At 44.4% G+C, this 7,500-nt stretch overlaps 1 protein-coding gene across 1 annotated transcript in view; it reads right to left on the bottom strand.

Annotated features, from left to right (window-relative positions):
* Window positions 1-6,756: 6,756 nt before the first annotated feature.
* The window catches only part of LOC307000580 (ly6/PLAUR domain-containing protein 1), a gene marked incomplete at its 5' end in the record, with an annotated part of 8,411 nt that continues 7,667 nt past the window's right edge, over window positions 6,757-7,500 (bottom strand). The window contains one exon of the mRNA XM_079616227.1: window positions 6,757-7,500. This exon is cut by the window's right edge and continues 1,085 nt beyond it.

Below are 7,500 nucleotides of genomic sequence, written 5' to 3'. Positions count from 1 at the left end.
AACCAAGGGGGGTGTTCTGAAGACAGACTGTTCTGACTGACAGACGAGTGCTGTGTCCCAGCGGGGCAGAGCACCCCTGCAACCCCTCCCAGCCATCTCTGCACCTTTTAGGCGGATCGCCATGGACATTGTGGGACCGTTGGAGAAGAGCAGTGCTGGACATCGCTACATCCTGGTAATCAATGACTACGCCACAAGGTATCCTGAGGCCTTCCCACTCCGTTCTATCACCACAACCAAGATCATCCACACCCTGGTTCAACTCTTCTCCAGAGTCAGCATACCTGAGGAGATCCTAACAGACCAGAGTACGAACTTTACATCTCGACTGATGGGGCAGTTGAACAAGCAGTTGGGCATAAAAGCCATCCGAACAACTCCCTACCACCCTCAGACGGACGGTCTGGTGGAGAGGTTCAACCAAACCCTCAAGAACATGTTGCGGAAGTTCGTAGCAGACACAGGACGAGACTGGGACAAGTGGCTACCGTTTGTTCTCTTTGCCTACCGAGAGGTACCCCAAGCATCGACAGGATTCTCACCGTTTGAGCTCCTCTACGGATGGCAGGTACAAGGACCTCTGGACCTGCTTAAGACAGGCTGGGAGGAGGAACCGGCATCCAAGACAGAGGAGAAAGGCGGCATCTGTGCTAGAGATGCGAGATCGCCTGGAGCAGTACAGAGAACAAGCTAAAGAGAACCTACAGGAAAAACAACGAGCACAGAAAAGATGGTATGACCAACACGCCAGGCTATGACAATTCCAGCCAGGGCAGAAAGTATTACTCCTGTTGCCAACTTCGACGAGCAAGCTACTGGCAAAATGGCAAGGACCATACAGCGTCGCCCGCGAGATGGGGCCGTTACATATGAAGTTCCCCATCCGGACAAGGGCAAGACCAGGCAGACCTACCACGTGAACCTGCTGAAGGAGTGGAAGGAGCCACCCGGTAAGGGACCCGAAACATCTCTTCTGGTGAGGAAGGTGGAGGTGGAAGAGGAAGAGGAATTAGAGGATGCAAAGAGGCAGCCGTCTGTGGTGAACCTAACGCACCTAGAAGACTTCAAGAGGAGGGAGCTGCAGCATCTCCTGAACCAGTTTCCTACTTTGTTCTGTCAGAGGCCTGGACGGACTGAGTTAACCCAACATACCATTCACCTTTCCGATCCAACACCATCACGTCAATGTCCTTACTGGGCAGTGACGTGCGGTGATGTCTTAAAGAGGCTAGGCACTGAGTTATGAAAGCCAGATTATCAAATTTGCGGCATATCAAGAAATGTACAAATCAGGATGTAGATCGTTCTCTCTCTCTCTCTCTCTCTCTCTCTCTCTCTCTCAACATAAGCGTCGATTTTGAAGCACCTAAAAGCGGTCAAAGAACCGGAAACATTTATTACAATTAAGATACAATTAATACAAAACAAAATTCACTTTAAAGAAAGGCTTTGTGCTTTCAGTGTGAGGTCTCTGTGAAAGTTTTAAAGCAGTCCGAGAACTGTCACGTCCGTAACATTGTTTTTCCAACATAAATGCGAACACAAACAATAAAATAAAATGAATATTTTATGTTCTGTGGATAGAATATCATGGATAGCTACATTAGTAAGCTACAGGAGGACGTCTTTCCAAACATGGCATGCGCGAAATCTCATTTTTTCCTCATACGAAGGACACATGTAAGCTACGTTTGTTTGTGTGGAAACAAACAACGTTTGTTTGCCCGCTTTTATTAAGCAACTGTAGTAGGAAGGAATTCTGAAATGTCAACAGATGAGCGCATCAGCGCGCACGGAGCAACAAGCGCTCTTAACACAGGCGCGCATTCAACCACATTTATCGATTCAATATTAAGCCCAAAATAGTTTTTGACTCACCAATCGGTTATTTGAACATAAAATCCATCCGCCGCTCTTTCCTCGTGAAGACGTCGATCACAGCGTTGTAAAACTCGTCTTTATGGGCCTTCAGTTTGCAAAGTCTCTGGCTCTCAATTGACAGAATGGCAAGGGCTGAAAGACGTGCTTGCCCGGTCCTGTTCCGACTGTAGGTTTTGATCCGTTTCAGAGTGGAAAATGTGCTCTCCACCGAAGCTGTAGTGGCTTGTATTGTCAATACCAGTTGCAGCAACTTTGTTGCTTCAGGAACTGTTGCTTCCAAGCCATGTTGTATTAAAAAGTCTGGAGCTCCACCTGGTTGCTGCTGCTCTGGGTATGCGGCGTTTGACAGTCTCATGCAGGAAATGGGTGCGTTTGGATGATTTGCTAAAAAAGCAAATAGTCCCTCAGCTGTCTTGAAAAATGTTCTGCACTCGGGGATGCATTTCGCGGACTGGGCTAGAACCAGATTCAACTTATGTGCATAGCAATGCGTGAATATAGCTTCGGGCACCTTTTCTTTAACTTTTGCCTGCACACCATTTAGCTCTGAGGCCATGACAGAGGCTCCATCGTATGTCTGCGCCACCAATTTATCGCAACAGTTGTATTTCTCTAACGTGCCCAATACATACTGCGAAATAGCTGCTGCTCTCCGGTCGTTGCTGACATCATCAAAGCCAAGAAAGGCTTCTTTTACTTTACCTCCACATACATAACGTACAACAACAGATATTTGGGCTTTATTTGTCACATCAGTCGACTCATCCACCTCCACAGCAACAAAGGGGGCCGCATTTAGGTCACTCCTAATGTCAGCGAGGAGCACGTCTGCCACTGAGTCGATCAGATCATTTTGTATTCTGTTAGATGTTCCAGAAAATACAGTAGATGTGCGTAGATGTCTAGCCAACCTCTCGTCTTTCTCAGCTAGCACATCCAGCAACTCAATGTAATTGCCCCTATTGCTAGAGCTAGCGCTTTCATCATTCCCACGAAAAGCAAGCTCTTGCTTTGCAAGGAAGCAGGTCGCATTTATCAGATCCTTCAAAACCTCTCGGTTTTCCTTTACTTTTTCATTGTGGTAGGTTATATTCAGCCTCCTTTGCTCGTCAAGTGCAAGGTCGATCCGAGATTTTCCGAACGTTTTCAGCGTAATTTGACACTGAATGTGAGCGGATGACTTTTCATGCTTAGTTAAAGCTGCGGGCAGATTGTTCAAATCACAATATCCCGCGGAAGTCCAAACAGTCTGACTCGTTGAAAAAAGCAGGCAGGGATAGCAGTACAGCCGCTGATTGTTAGCACAGCCATATAGCCAATCTTTTCTTCCATACCAGTCTGTTTGAAAGGATCGGACGATCTTTGGGCCCTTTTGCTGTACTAGTCCATCTAAGGCTGGCGTAGACCTCCCTCTTGCAATTAACGTAGATTTTGAAGTAAAATCGAGCTTGGAAAAAGTTTTTAATTCTGTTATTTCGTCCGGTGCTGTCATTTTGACTTTTTAATTGAATTTGGCGGGATTAGGCGTAGGCTAGCTGTGGTGTAACGTTAATGACGTTAGCTGCGCAAATGTCCAGTAATATCTCGATTTTAATTGGTCCATGTCTGATATGTGACGGAGATGCTTACTGGCATAACATATTTACGTCCAAAGGCACAGCAGAGTTGTGCTTTTTGGCGTACATGTTAAAGAATACAGAATCGAAGTGCGCATGCGCAACATGGGTTTTTCGCTTGTCGTCTGCAATGAATGGACCGTAAAAGCACTGCTTATTCAACCATTTTTTTTTATTTGATTATGCGTAACTGCTACATTTGTCATCATAACGTCTAAACAATCGGAATAACACACATATTGCATATATAAATCACAATAATAAACAGTAAACATACAAATACAAGTTTATTATTCAATAAACATTTTTATTCTGTAATTTTGGCAGGGTAGGCAGTGCCTAGTTTGCCTACCCAGACCGCACGTCAGTGTTACCGGGTGCCTGAGAGGCTGGTGGAACCCTTAAAGGAAGAAATCCAGGTGATGAAGGAGCTAGGAGTGATAGAACCTTCAACGAGTGAGTGGAGCAGCCCGATGGTTATCGTACCCAAGAAGGATCCCTGCGAGTCTGCATCGACTTCCGCAAGCTCAACGCCCAATCTAAATTCGACGCGTACCCCATGCCAAGAATAGACGATTTGCTGGAGAACATTGGAAGAGCCCAGTACATCACCACGTTAGACCAGTGAGTACTGGCAGGTACCCCTTAACCCCCAGTCCAGACCATACTCCGCATTCCGAACACCACTAGGACTTATACACTGGGTGCTGTGATTGGTCACTGCTTTATACACGCCTGTGCTGTGATTGGTCACTGCTTTATACATGTGTGTGCTGTGATTGGTCACTGCTTTATACACTCGTGTGCTGTGATTGGTTACTGCTTTATACACTCGTGTGCTGTGATTGGTCACTGCTTTATACATGTGTGTGCTGTGATTGGTCAGTGCTTTATACACGCGTGTGCTTGGATTGGTCACTGCTTTATACATGTGTGTGCTGTGATTGGTCACTGCTTTATACATGTGTGTGCTGTGATTGGTCACTGCTTTATACATGTGTGTGCTGTGATTGGTCACTGCTTTATACATGTGTGTGCTGTGATTGGTTACTGCTTTATACAGTCGTGTGCTGTGATTGGTCACTGCTTTATACACTCGTGTGCTGTGATTGGTTACTGCTTTATACACTCGTGTGCTGTGATTGGTCACTGCTTTATACATGTGTGTGCTATGATTGGTTACTGCTTTATACACGCCTGTGCTGTGATTGGTCACTGCTTTATACATGTGTGTGCTGTGATTGGTCACTGCTTTATACATGTGTGTGCTGTGATTGGTTTACTGCTTTATACACTCGTGTGCTGTGATTAGTCACTGCTTTATACAGTCGTGTGCTGTGATTGGTCACTGCTTTATACACTCGTGTGCTGTGATTAGTCACTGCTTTATACAGTCGTGTGCTGTGATTGGTCACTGCTTTATACATGTGTGTGCTGTGATTGGTCACTGCTTTATACACGCCTGTGCTGTGATTGGTCACTGCTTTATACACGTGTGTGCTGTGATTGGTCACTGCTTTATACATGCGTGTGCTGTGATTGGTCACTGCTTTATACATGCGTGTGCTGTGATTGGTCACTGCTTTATACATGCATGTGCTGTGATTGGTCAGTGCTTTATACATGCATGTGCTGTGATTGGTCACTGCTTTATACATGCATGTGCTGTGATTGGTCACTGCTTTATACATGCGTGTGCTGTGATTGGTCACTGCTTTATACATGCGTGTGCTGTGATTGGTCACTGCTTTATACATGCGTGTGCTGTGATTGGTCACTGCTTTATACATGCGTGTGCTGTGATTGGTCACTGCTTTATACATGCGTGTGCTGTGATTGGTCACTGCTTTATACATGCGTGTGCTGTGATTGGTCACTGCTTTATACATGTGTGTGCTGTGATTGGTCACTGCTTTATACACTTGTGTGCTGTGATTGGTCACTGCTTTATACACTCGTGTGCTGTGATTGGTTACTGCTTTATACACTCGTGTGCTGTGATTGGTCACTGCTTTATACATGTGTGTGCTGTGATTGGTCAGTGCTTTATACACGCGTGTGCTTGGATTGGTCACTGCTTTATACATGTGTGTGCTGTGATTGGTCACTGCTTTATACATGTGTGTGCTGTGATTGGTCACTGCTTTATACACTCGTGTGCTATGATTGGTCACTGCTTTATACACTTGTGTGCTGTGATTGGTCACTGCTTTATACACGCCTGTGCTGTGATTGGTTACTGCTTTATACACTCGTGTGCTGTGATTGGTCACTGCTTTATACATGTGTGTGCTGTGATTGGTCACTGCTTTATACACGCCTGTGCTGTGATTGGTTACTGCTTTATACACGCGTGTGCTGTGATTGGTCACTGCTTTATACATGTGTGTGCTGTGATTGGTCACTGCTTTATACATGTGTGTGCTGTGATTGGTCACTGCTTTATACATGTGTGTGCTGTGATTGGTCACTGCTTTATACATGTGTGTGCTGTGATTGGTTTACTGCTTTATACACTCGTGTGCTGTGATTAGTCACTGCTTTATACACTCGTGTGCTGTGATTAGTCACTGCTTTATACAGTCGTGTGCTGTGATTGGTCACTGCTTTATACATGTGTGTGCTGTGATTGGTTACTGCTTTATACACGCCTGTGCTGTGATTGGTCACTGCTTTATACATGTGTGTGCTGTGATTGGTCACTGCTTTATACACGCCTGTGCTGTGATTGGTCACTGCTTTATACATGCGTGTGCTGTGATTGGTCACTGCTTTATAGATGCGTGTGCTGTGATTGGTCACTGCTTTATACATGCATGTGCTGTGATTGGTCAGTGCTTTATACATGCATGTGCTGTGATTGGTCACTGCTTTATACATGCATGTGCTGTGATTGGTCACTGCTTTATACATGCATGTGCTGTGATTGGTCACTGCTTTATACATGCGTGTGCTGTGATTGGTCACTGCTTTATACATGCGTGTGCTGTGATTGGTCACTGCTTTATACATGCGTGTGCTGTGATTGGTCACTGCTTTATACATGCGTGTGCTGTGATTGGTCACTGCTTTATACATGCGTGTGCTGTGATTGGTCACTGCTTTATACACAATATCCTCGCAATACGCTATATGATATAATATCACGATACAGCAATTCTGAGATAATCAATATATTGCTGGACAATCCTATAATGATAATCACGATATCCGTCACGATATCTGTAACTGTGAAAACAAAAGACCTGTGGAAAGATTAAGGGCAGGTTGTCTCTTTATTCAAGTTCAAACTGTTAGAAAACAGCACAACGTTTGTCAGGGTGTAAATTAAATTTAACATTTTAAGGATATGAAACATTTGATGCTTATATTTTTTAAAAGCTTAAACTTTTCTTTGTGTGTAAACTGACACATTTACCTGCTTATCTACTTGCTTCTTTATATAAACCCGCAACATTTCAAAATGTACCAACCTCTAATATTTAAACCTGGGAACACCTCAATGTTTCCAAGCTTCCTTAAAGGGTAACTAAACCCTGAAACAACCTTTTTTAGTTAATGATCTGTAAGACTGGGGCTTTATTAGTGCTGTTCATTTATTCGAGTAAATGTTTTGACATTTGGGTATAAAGTGTTTTAATTCTACAATATATGGTGTAAAGACATCTGAGTGCTGCCCTCTTCAGGCTGAACGGTGGTACTGCAGGTGAAGTTTCCTATTGGAAGTTGTGGTGCCGTGTGACGTATGGCTCTGCCAACAGCTCACTAGCCACGCCCCCACACGAGCTCGCGCTGCAAAGGGGGAGATTCTTTGCTTTGCGAGAATATTCGTGTCTCTAATATTATTTATAAACATTTTAAAATCTCTTAAATGACTGAATATAAGACTGTAATTGTAAACGATAACACCGTTTTTTTTTTGCCCTCGGTTCGTCCCCCGTCTCCACTTTTTCCAGCGTTTTTATATATCAAATATTGCCAGTGGGTGGAGTTAGGCTCTGGC

Source organism: Phoxinus phoxinus, assembly GCF_949152265.1.
Source record: "Phoxinus phoxinus genome assembly, chromosome: 6".
NCBI classification, from domain to species: Eukaryota; Metazoa; Chordata; class Actinopteri; order Cypriniformes; family Leuciscidae; genus Phoxinus; species Phoxinus phoxinus.
Note: the sequence above shows the minus strand (reverse complement) of the source record. Positions and strands in the feature narration are given on the sequence as shown.